The following is a 10,800-nucleotide window of genomic DNA, read 5'->3' on the forward strand; positions in this document are numbered from 1 at the left end:
TGGCAGCACATGTGCTCGCGTCCCACACAAACCTGGAAAATGTGCCGTGTTATGGACCAAAGAGCTCTGACTGCTTCCAATTTGATTTTTATTGTCTTTATCAGAACTCCTTAAAGAGGAATGTGTCCTCGGTGATCCTTTGAGATGAAACACAGGCTGATGAAGATGAAGAGAAGGGAAGAAATACAGAAAAGCCATTTTCTCCATTTGACCTTCCTTTCACCTTTTCTTCTTTCTTTCCTTCCTCCTATCTTTTTGTACCATACCTTCTTCCATTCCTTACTTCCTTCTTCCCATTCTACCTTACTTTCACACCTTTCCTCCCTCAATTTCCCTTCCTCATATCCTTCCTCCCTTCATTTCCAACTCCCCTCCTTCCTCCTTTTCGCTCTTCCTTCCATCCTCTCTACTTTCCTCCCTTCCTTCCACCTATTCTTCCCTTCCTTCTTCTGTCTTGCCTTCCTTTTTGTGATAAATAATGCATTACTGCTGCAGTTTATTAAGTGTTATCTGTGGTGGTGTTCACTCAAACTTTAACACATTTCCACTTTGCCAAAGTTGTCGAAAATGAAAATGAAATCCAACGTAATAGCTGGAAATGTATGGCGAATGAGTTATTTTAGCTTCTACACACACACACACACGTCTTTTGGAGGACGGTGCGGCAGCTGCAGCGGGGCCTCGTCACTGTCCGGGAGTCAGGTGCAAGAAAGAGAAAAAGAGACAAATTAAACATAAATCAAATTCCGGTCGGTCGGCCCCGGAGAGAGAAGACCGCTCTGCGGGAAGTTTTAGAAATATGTGATTCATTCTTCGGCAGGGTACCCATAATTCAGTGCTCCTCCTGGAGTCTCTCCATGGCAGGAATTCACAAACACGCTCGCTGCCTTATTATTTCTGAAGGAGGGAGCGCTGAGGAGAGCCATGTGGAGGAGAGAGGAGTTGATAAGTTTATCAGAATACCAAATATGTTCCATCCTTCAGCCCCAGCAGTACTTTCTGTGGTATTCTGTGTATTCCTGGTTCGCTCGTTCAGTTGTGTACCGAAAATTGGTACCACGCAGATAGCTGACACCAAACACACAACTTTACTTCCCTGCTACTTTCCCAGAACTTGTTAGATGCCGTTACAGAATCCATACCAGGACCAAAGTGTTTACCTCAGAGGTCCCTCATCCTGGCCTGCCACAGCTCGGAACATGTGGAGCGATAAAAACGTCCAGAGCCTTCGTGGAAATGTCACTTACAACTAGCGGGTTTGGATGGGAGCGAAAATATTGCAGCTGTAACTCAGCGCTGTCTGCAAGGGGGCCGTCTGAAAATTACACTGACTGTCATGTTGTGATCAAGCAGCCGTTCAATATGGAGCTTATAACTGATTACGTTCCAATCTGTGGAACGTCTCACCTACAGCTGCTTAGCGAAAACCAGCAGAGAGGAAAAGCTGCTGGTCGAGTCAAACACGCCAATGGCTGCTGGGTCACTACATCTATGTGACTTTAACGGTGACAGAGTGACGGCCCCTTATAAAATCCTCTCTCCCTCTCAGACACCTCTACTCCTTCCTCTGCTTCATTCCTATCTTCTTTCCTCACTTCCCTTCTATCTTTCTCTTCTCATTTCCTTGACTTTCTCCCCACTTATCTTAAATTCACTAAAATTGAGAACTTTCCCTTTGGATGCTCAAGTACATTTCCTTTAACAAATCTGCACACAGAACTTTGTATTTGTACTGCAGCATTTTCCCAATGTGGCGCTGGTATGTCTGCCTGTGTAGGATTTGAGCCGTCGCGTCCACGTGGTGAAACACTCCTCGTCTCTCTGCCTTTAACAGGAAGCATGACGGGTCACGTCGGTCGCCGTGTCACTTTCAGCCTTCCAAAAGAATCGCTTCCCATGATGGAAATGGTTTAAATTAGGCCCCCGAAATCCCACCTAGCGGGCGATCTGTCCCGGTATCTGGTCTGATCTAATCTGGAGATTTCTGTGGCGCAGACAGACAGCCCAACACGTCGGGGATATTGGATGGTGCTGTTTGCTGGAGGAGTCTCCCTCAACTTTCCCCTGGACTCTGATGAGCTGAGGGACCGTTATTCCCCAGGTGATTCTGCCCCAGATGAACTCTGCTGATTCCCGCGCTGTGTGTGTACGTGGGTGTGTGTGGGTGTGTGTGTTTAGCACTGTAGCTGGTAATCTCACACAAGAGTTTTCCCCGCGTGTGTGATTGATTGGTTTGGGATCTGATTTTTTATTTATTTTTTGCTTGGTTCCCAAAAAAATTGAACACGTCTTTCCAGGCTGGTGCAATCTTCAGACTCTCCGCTTCCTCTCGGCTTTTTTCAGAGTAACAATGAGAAGTTTGAGGGGAGATGAAAGGCTTCCGTGCCGCTCCCGCTTAAGCAGAAATGCAACAGTATTGCGCTGAATCCATATGATCTGCTGAATAGAGTCGAGCGCTTTGGTGTTTAGCGTTGAAAGACGCCTGCGAATCCCTGCGGCTTCAGTTAATATTTCAGTTTTTTTTTGTGCCAAATATTAAATCTGCATATAAAAGAGAGTTAAACGAGGTGCATGAATGCAGGTTGAGTCAAGGACCTGAAAGAGTTAAATGATCCACTGACGGAGCCAAACGTATTCAAGACAAACGGTGCAATTCAACTCCTGTGAGGAACGACTGCCAAGCGCCAGTGTCACCAACAAGTCATGCATGTTTAATACAGTAAGTGATCTTTGACCTCTAATGTCAGCTGATGGATTACACGTGTGCACTGGCAGATATTACACGGCCGTATTTATAGTCACGTTAACGGAGCTTAGTCACCACACACACAGGAGCCACGCGGCCTGATTATGTTACAGTGATAAAAATAATGCCAGCCATCCATCAGAGGCTCAGAGGGAAAGTGTGTGTGCATGTGTGTGTCAGGGTCAGGTTTATCTCTGTGTGTGAGGCACAGTAAAGTAATAAGAACCAAAAGTATTCCAACTCTAAATCGTTTAAGCTTGTGGAGAATAAATCACAGCTAAGGCTTCAACTTGTGACGCAATAGTGATTTTTTTTTTGTCCGGTTTGTTGCATTTTTGTGTTTCCTGTCTGAAGGCCTCAGGAACGCGTAAAATAGAAAATACTACTAAATCAAATGCACCCGCAAGCGTATTTCTTTTTTTATTTTCATTCCAGATAAGTGTGTAGCTCAAAAACTGCAGCTGTGAAGTGATCTGACCTGCTGACCTCCTGGTTCCCTTCTGCGCCTGGGACTTCACAGCAAACTGATGAGCCACGAAACAAAGATCTGACTGACACTGCTCCATCGCTATACATCCCCATCAAATCTTTCAACCATCACCTTATCTGCATTCAGATCATTGCTACACGTGGCAAAAGTTACAACATGTGCTCCGATCCTTTTGTCTCTGCCATCACCGGATGTTTAAAGACGCAAGAAGCAACAGTTTCCTGGAACAGACGCCTCCCAGGGTGACGCCAGGGAAGATTGGACGCCGCCACTTAGCGACGTTTGCTCTCACAGGAGGAAGTTCCAGAGGAGTTTGCACAATGTGAAACGGCACTAATGACACTGAAGACAAAGCATTTAACAACTCAGATCAGAATGTTGATAATAAAGAAGATAAAATTGCTTGTGTCAGAGATCAAACTAACTCCTCTTAGAGCAAATCTTAGAATTTATTGTTACAGAATGGGAGAGAACGTGTTTCTTGTTAAGCCTTTAAAGATGCACGAAAATACATGTGGGTCACAACACTTAAATTTCAGCTGATTTTGGGGTTCTTTCCCCTGCTGCTGAGGCTTAGAAGGTATAACTAGAGGGCTCTTACAAATAAATTATGAAACGCCCGCAGTTTTTTGATAGAGATAAAGCAGATACAATATTAAATCCTTCCCAAATTAGTGGAGGATGTATAATTCAGTAGGCAGTGAACATCAGCTGGGCTGAAAGCAGGCACTAATGAGGTGTGGGCAACCTCGTCTGAGGTATCGGCCCTCCTCCGACTCTTCCTCGCTCCACGAGTCTCGCTCTGGCTCTGTCCCTCCCTCTTCAGATCTCACTCCCTCCATTTTAACTCTGGCTTTATTCGCTTTTTTGTTTTGTCTGAATCAACCACAGAGCAAAACGCCCATAAAAAACACTAATGTGCTGCCGGCTTCTCACGCTGACGCAGGATGAGATGCTGAACACATGACACAGCACAACAAAGAGTGTTTCATCAGAAATGAGGCCAATCTGGGTGCAACACAGAACTTTCTTTAAAAACACTCGCTTGTTTATGTATTTTTACCCTTTTTTTCCCCTCTGCCTACAGTTTGGGCAGGACTCATTTCTGAGCTGGTGTAGTCCGTTACCGAGCATCCCAGAAGCACAAGTAAAGTTTATGTGGTGAAGTAAGTAAGTAAAGTTTATTTACTTCGCACCTTTCACAGACAGAGGAAACAAAGTGCTTCACAGCCAATAAACAAATAACAGCAAGGAGAATAAAAACCGGAGCAGTTAAGCCGGGAACGAGCGCAGAGGAACACAAAGAGCCGTCTGACAAGCTCCAACACCACGGGACAATCATGACTGTGACTAGTGGACCTGAAGACACCAGAGGGAGGACAGAGGAGGCCATTGACTTTTAAGGCACTGTTGATGTCATGATAACATTTAAAATGCCAATAACAATAACGACCAACAATGCCAACAAGTGTGAAGGACTTCAGGTGTGATGCTTCACCTGTCACATCGACTCGAGCGGTCAGTTTGACTCACAGACACGACAGTAAGGACTCGATCCCCCTGCGCTGGGAATGCAAGACAACGCCACCGCCACGCCTGTCACTGATGTACAGGCCGTGTTTTTACCCAGAAGGCCCCCAGGTTACTGAGATGTTTCTAAAAACTCTACACTTCCTCCACACACTCTGAGAGGATTCAATCTTTGCATCTTTGTTGCATTTTAGCAGCTGACAGTTGTGAGCAGCTGCTTGGGTTTTTCGCCTTACATAGCATTCCACTGTTTTGCTGAGTGAACACAATAAGTGAGAAAGCTGTGATTATGTATCATGAATCAAAAACAACCTGGGAACAAAAAGAGAGCTTCAATAGATGCTGCCCCCCCTCCCCAACACACACACACACACACACACACACACACACCTATCTCTCATCAAGCAGCAAGCTCAGGCCAGGGAGGCGTGCAGTCATATGTCGATTTGTCTTCTATTGACTGCAAATGAATGGATCTCAGATCTGGGTCATGTATTGCTGCTCTGCACCATCAATTTACCCAAGATTCCAATTTTCTGCTTCCCATACATCCCTCCTCCCTGCTGCCTTTAGGTTACAACTTGTTATGTTGTGAAGTAGACAGCACGTTTGCCATTTAAGAGCTCTGCTGCCAGGTGTCAGAGTACAAACAGAGGATAGGAGTCTGTGATTAATGCACATCAAGCAACATGGAAATCATAGGATGTTGCATGTGAATGTCATGAACAAGGAGCTCATCCACGTGGAGCCTGCGGGACAAATGGGGTTTGAAGCTTCTTTGATGGCAACAGTGTGGGTCATGTGGCAACCTTTGTCCCAAAGTGACATTTAGCCGCCCACACAACAACACAGGCAAGTGTAAAACTAGTGTTTCCACTGATATTCACAGCAAAACGATTTTCTACGATACAGCAAACATAACAAAAGGTCAGACTGCTCACCGATTCACTGTGATCCGCGTCCGTGTGCTGCTGTTAGTCCGGTTCACGGGTGGAAACCTTTACCTCCAAACACGCTGAGTGTTCCGTTAGACGCTTTCCACTCCGGCACTGTTGATCATTTCTCCCTCAAACTGGTCCAGCACCTTCCCATCAGGACGCAATACAGCTCAGCAAACACATCCAAACTCTGAAAAACATGTTATTGTTTGTGTCTGCAGAGGCTCGTTTGGGCGGAAAGTCGTCAACTCAAAACACCTGTGCGTGACAGGGGTGATCGATTAGCTGATTGAGCTAACTGCACGTTACTGGCCATATACTTTTTTCACACACATATAACTTTATTGGCATTTATTATCCACACGTTTTAGTTATCGGGACTTCATTGATATCCTGTGAGCATGAATGTGTGAGGGGGTTATTGCGTTGAGAGAATAAAATTACTAAAACTGTTACCGGGGTTAGCGTTAGCTTAGTTTAACTCGCTCCAAACTGATTTATGAAAAGCTTTAATCCCAAAACTGCACATATTTATGATTAGGAATAAATCATCAAATGTTGTCCTACCTGGGAAGAGCTGGAAGAGGTAAAGAAGATGGAAAGTGCTGAGTCAGTTGCCTGTGAGATCTGGAGCTGGATAAGAAGTGGAGTCAGACTCAAGCTTTGGCTCAAACATCTGTGATATTATGGCCTTGAGTTGATTCCTCTGGCGTATTTCTAGTTATTATACTGTTGGTTTGCATCGATTGTGCTGTTTTTGTTTTTGTTTGAGGTAGTTTGTGGTTGTTTTCTGTCTACCTGCTCAGGGGAAACACATGCAAATGAGCTGGAAGCAAACCGGTCCAGTTTTCCTTTAATTATGTGCCGGTCCCGTTAAAACATAAAGAATAAAATAACAAAAAATGTGTTTTAAGTTGAAAAAGTAGGAGTCATTGTGTGGTGTGTTTTCCTGTGAGCAGATGGAGCTGCTCTGAATGAAACACACTCACATCAGTGTGTGTGGAGGGAGGCACAAATACTTACTGGCTGTTGACAGCTGCTGACTGAGGGAACATCAGCTGTAGCCAAACTCCTCTCAGCCAACAAGCTTTGTTGATGGTCCCCACAACAATCAGCAGGGGTTGGTAGTGACTGTGCTCAACCGACCCCGTGACCTCCCGGTGATTGTCCTCTGAACGTACCACTTCACACACCTTGAATCTAATCATAACTCACAAATCCCGCCTGAAAGCCTGAACCTGGGCTCCCTGTTTTTTTTTTCTTCTCCAAGATGGTGCTCGGTTTGAATAACTTCTAGGAATATAATCTGTTTTTAAAATTTAATAGTCTATGGAAGCCAAAAGAGCAAAAGGAGGCCGCACACCTCAGGGAGAAATATTAACAATTAACTTTAGTTGCAGAAATGAACAGCTAAGGGGAACGTATGGGTCCACGTGGGAAAGGCTGCAGCCAGGCTTAGCCAAGTACATCTACGTACTCAAGTACACTACCCAGATTAATATTTAAGCACTTCTGCTTGGCTGAAGTATTTCCATATTCAGCAGTTTTATGATTTTTACTTGCAGTTTGAGGCAGTTTTACCTCACTGTGTGTATGTGATGATTTTTAGATGGTAAAATGTGTGCAGATTCATGAAAATGTTACAATTTCAAAGACTTACTAACTCCCATCTCACAGGGACTCATTAAATGCATTTGTGGATGTTCAAGTCATAAAGCAGACATATTGTACTTTTTGGATCTTTTAGTGCATTTTTATAGCGCGATAAAGTCGAGAATACAAGTCGAACATTATCAAAGTTTTAAGATGAGGCGGAGGTTGCTGCCTTAAGCTGGAAGGAAACGGCTGACTGAAGCGAGACGGCACCCGGAAGCTACAATAAGATAGAGATTCTTGAAAGAGTAGAGACGTTTCAGGGTCAAAGGTCAGAGGAAAGCACTTTCTGAGGCAACAGTGAGGAAATTTGTTGTAACTAAACTTCATTTAGAGGAGCTTTTAGCGGCTTTAACCTGTCTTCATGGATCCATAAAGGTCAATACTATGGGCTGCTGAGCTGGTAACACACGCAGTTCGTAAGGGAGAAGTTGAGCGGTGATTCATGTTAACATATTAGTTTATTGTTCTTAAATAATGATAAAATACAGCCTCTGTACCCTCACAGTCCATCATGTGTGCATGGTTTGGTAGTTGGAGAGCAGAGAGGTCACAGATTTGCTCCTTCCAACACACAATATGTTCAGCAGCATCCCCGCATCCTGCCAACGTGTCCTTGAAACAGACTGCGGCTCCCCGCCTGCTCACTCACTGCGAGCCGCGCCGAACCAGAGCGTCAGCTAAATGCCTTAAATGCAAATGCAGACCATTTTTCAACCCAAATCAGATTCAGCAGAAATGATGAAATCGTACCTCGCGGTGGCAATATTTATAGAGCCTATTATTTATGTGCTTAAGAACTGAACAGATGCTGCTCAGTACAGTTTGGAGTAAGAGTTTAGAGGACACGGGTACTCTGGATGCAGTAAAAAAAAAACGGCTGTGACAAGTATTTAACGAGCGAGATATACGTTTTCAATCACAACGCTACTTTTTTAAACGCTTGTGTTTTCTAATTAGAACACTCGCTAAGACGTGTAATTGCTCTGCGTTTTTTGATTTGGTAGCAGTGAGATATATCACAAATTCAAAAGTGTCTGGCTGAGTGGTTGGTTTTATCAGAGGACTGCCGGCTCGGGTTATTGCGAAACGCTCCCTCGCCATCCATCACCTTTTAGCACCGCTGATTATCCTGGCAAAAGATAATTACACGGCGCAGCGCGGCACTGCAGAGAGGAACACTAACACTTATCTGACCACCTGAACAATAACGCTGAGGGGAGGACGATGACGGCTGCAGCCCTGACCTCACACACACACACACACATACATACACAAACATATGTCAGTGTGTTAGTTTGCATTCAGCGAATCGGCTTATATCCAGAAAAACAAGCACATCCTGTATTCTATGCAAAAGGTGCGTCCATATAACGCAGAATCACACACGCAGGCACACACACGCACACACACACAAAGCAAAAGCAGACCCGACGGATCAGTTTTCACCCGTTTCACACATATTTGCTATTTTAAGATGTGTGTGTGTGTAAAAAGGTGTGTAATATATGAATCTTAAAGGTCTTTGCTGTTTCTCCGGTCTGATAAAGGAGCTTTAACTGTTTAATAAGCCTGAAGGGAGAAACACTATCACACCAGCTTTAACACTGGCCACATATTTCCTGTTCTACTGAGCTCATTCTGTCACTCAACATTGCTTTATAATTTCTTTTTTTCTTAAGAGAGCCGCAGTGATAAATCTGGAACATTCCGTTTGCTCAGTGCGTCTTGATTTAGCAGCGAAGACTGAGGCTGGGAAAGGAAATGGGTCTTTAAGTGTGAAGTGAGAGATATTTAAACTGCAAAACTCCAGAACTAATGTACACAACAAGGATTCCTGTATGAGTAGTTTCCTTTGCTTTAAACTAAATGGGGTGCAACTTGGGTCGGCCTGAGGTCTGGGTTTGCATGGTGTTCACAGTCCTGATCCGGACTGGAGTCAGCAGCTTTTTGAGCACAGTGGCACAAAACAAACAACCGGCAAACTGCAAAACAACTCAAACAACACTAAGTTCAATAGTTCCAATCCAATTTGCCGACTTCTCTCTACTCGGCTCGAGCTGCACAATAAGCAGAATACTTAACTGGGATTAATTAAGACTAATTATCATGAAAGCGGTGTGATAATCTCGTGCATGTGCAGCGTGATGAGATTATCTTCCTCCACTGAATCTTCCCTAAACAAGACCTCCAACATTTTTTCGAACCCTCGTTTCATTTTTCTCCATCTGTGTTGGGCTGGAGATAAATGCGTGTGTGTGGCAGGAGCAAGCTGTGTGTGTGTGTGTGTGTGTGTGTGTGTGTGAGAGAGAGCGTGTGTGTGTGTAATTACAGCCTTTGCCTCAGTGCTGGTTGTCTTGTGTCATTACCAGTGTTGTGGGGCGTCTTCCGTGCTTTCACAGAACAGCACGACGTCTCCTGCCTCCTCCGAGGACGCGGGCGGACACGTGGGTCCATTTGTCCAAGGCTGCACCATCAGAAGCATCCGCTAACCTGCAGCTAAAGTGTCAACGCGGCCCGATGTTACCTCAGATACCACAGTGATGCATTCACTTGTCCAGACCCATTATTGCCGTTGCCGATAATTCTCCCTCTGCCTGAACCTTCCTTTCCTCTCCTCTCCTCTCCTCTCCCTTGCTGCATGAGCCTCAGTCTTTCTCCTCTCATGCAGGGGGGAGTCGTTATCTCCAGGAGATAATAATAACACCAATCTGAAGGAGATTTTTTTGCCAGATAAAAACTGGAGCTTTTCTCGGACAGCTTAGCTCCATGCGCTGGAGTCGAGCCAGCGGTGCTTCAAACTGCTGCTGCTGCTGCATTATGGGATGTGAGCTGAGCCCCTGGGTGCGTTCCTGAGATCCTTTTTCTCACCTCCAGAACATATCTGGTGCCCCCTGCCATAGTGACAGAGGTGCCTGCACTTGCTCAGTGGTAATTGCTAATGATAATTGCCAACCTTTTCCATGAACCAGGAGGCTTTTATAAATAAATGACTGGAGAGGCGCACATGGCAATTTCCCACCAGCGTGTTTACGTATCTCACACACACACACACGCACACGCACACACACACACACACACACACGCACGCACGGACACACACACGCACCGTCATTCAACACACACTGTAAAATATTCAACCTAAATCAACTGAAAACTGATCCCAGTGCTTGAAATACATAGAAGTGATAATGACATGTTTGTTTTAAGCCACTATAATTAATCTTTGTCCACACACATATACACACACACACGCACACGCACACGCACACAGACACACACACTCCATCAAAGCAATTAACCAATCACATCCTCCTTGTAGGAATGGGGCCAGGATAAACTGCAACTAGTGTCCTGTGTCATGACCGCGCTCTCTCTCTCTCTCTCTCTCTCTCTCTCTCTTCCTCCTTCTCTCTCTCCCTCAGTATCTCTCTCTTTCTCTC

The 10,800-nt window shown here is 44.9% G+C and overlaps 1 protein-coding gene across 1 annotated transcript in view; it reads right to left on the reverse strand.

Moving 5' to 3' along the window:
• LOC143006715 (cadherin-6-like) overlaps positions 1-5,961 on the reverse strand; it is a 107,182-nt gene extending 101,221 nt beyond the window's left edge. The window contains exon 1 of the mRNA XM_076157957.1: positions 5,708-5,961. The gene's annotated coding sequence lies outside the window, so the exon portion shown is untranslated. The remainder of the gene's footprint in view (positions 1-5,707) is intronic.
• Positions 5,962-10,800: the final 4,839 nt, after the last annotated feature.

This window comes from Genypterus blacodes, unplaced genomic scaffold (genome assembly GCF_046128005.1).
Source record: "Genypterus blacodes isolate CSIRO-AG114 ecotype Tasmania unplaced genomic scaffold, CSIRO-AGI_Gbla_v1 ptg000076l_1, whole genome shotgun sequence".
In the NCBI taxonomy this organism is placed as follows: domain Eukaryota; kingdom Metazoa; phylum Chordata; class Actinopteri; order Ophidiiformes; family Ophidiidae; genus Genypterus; species Genypterus blacodes.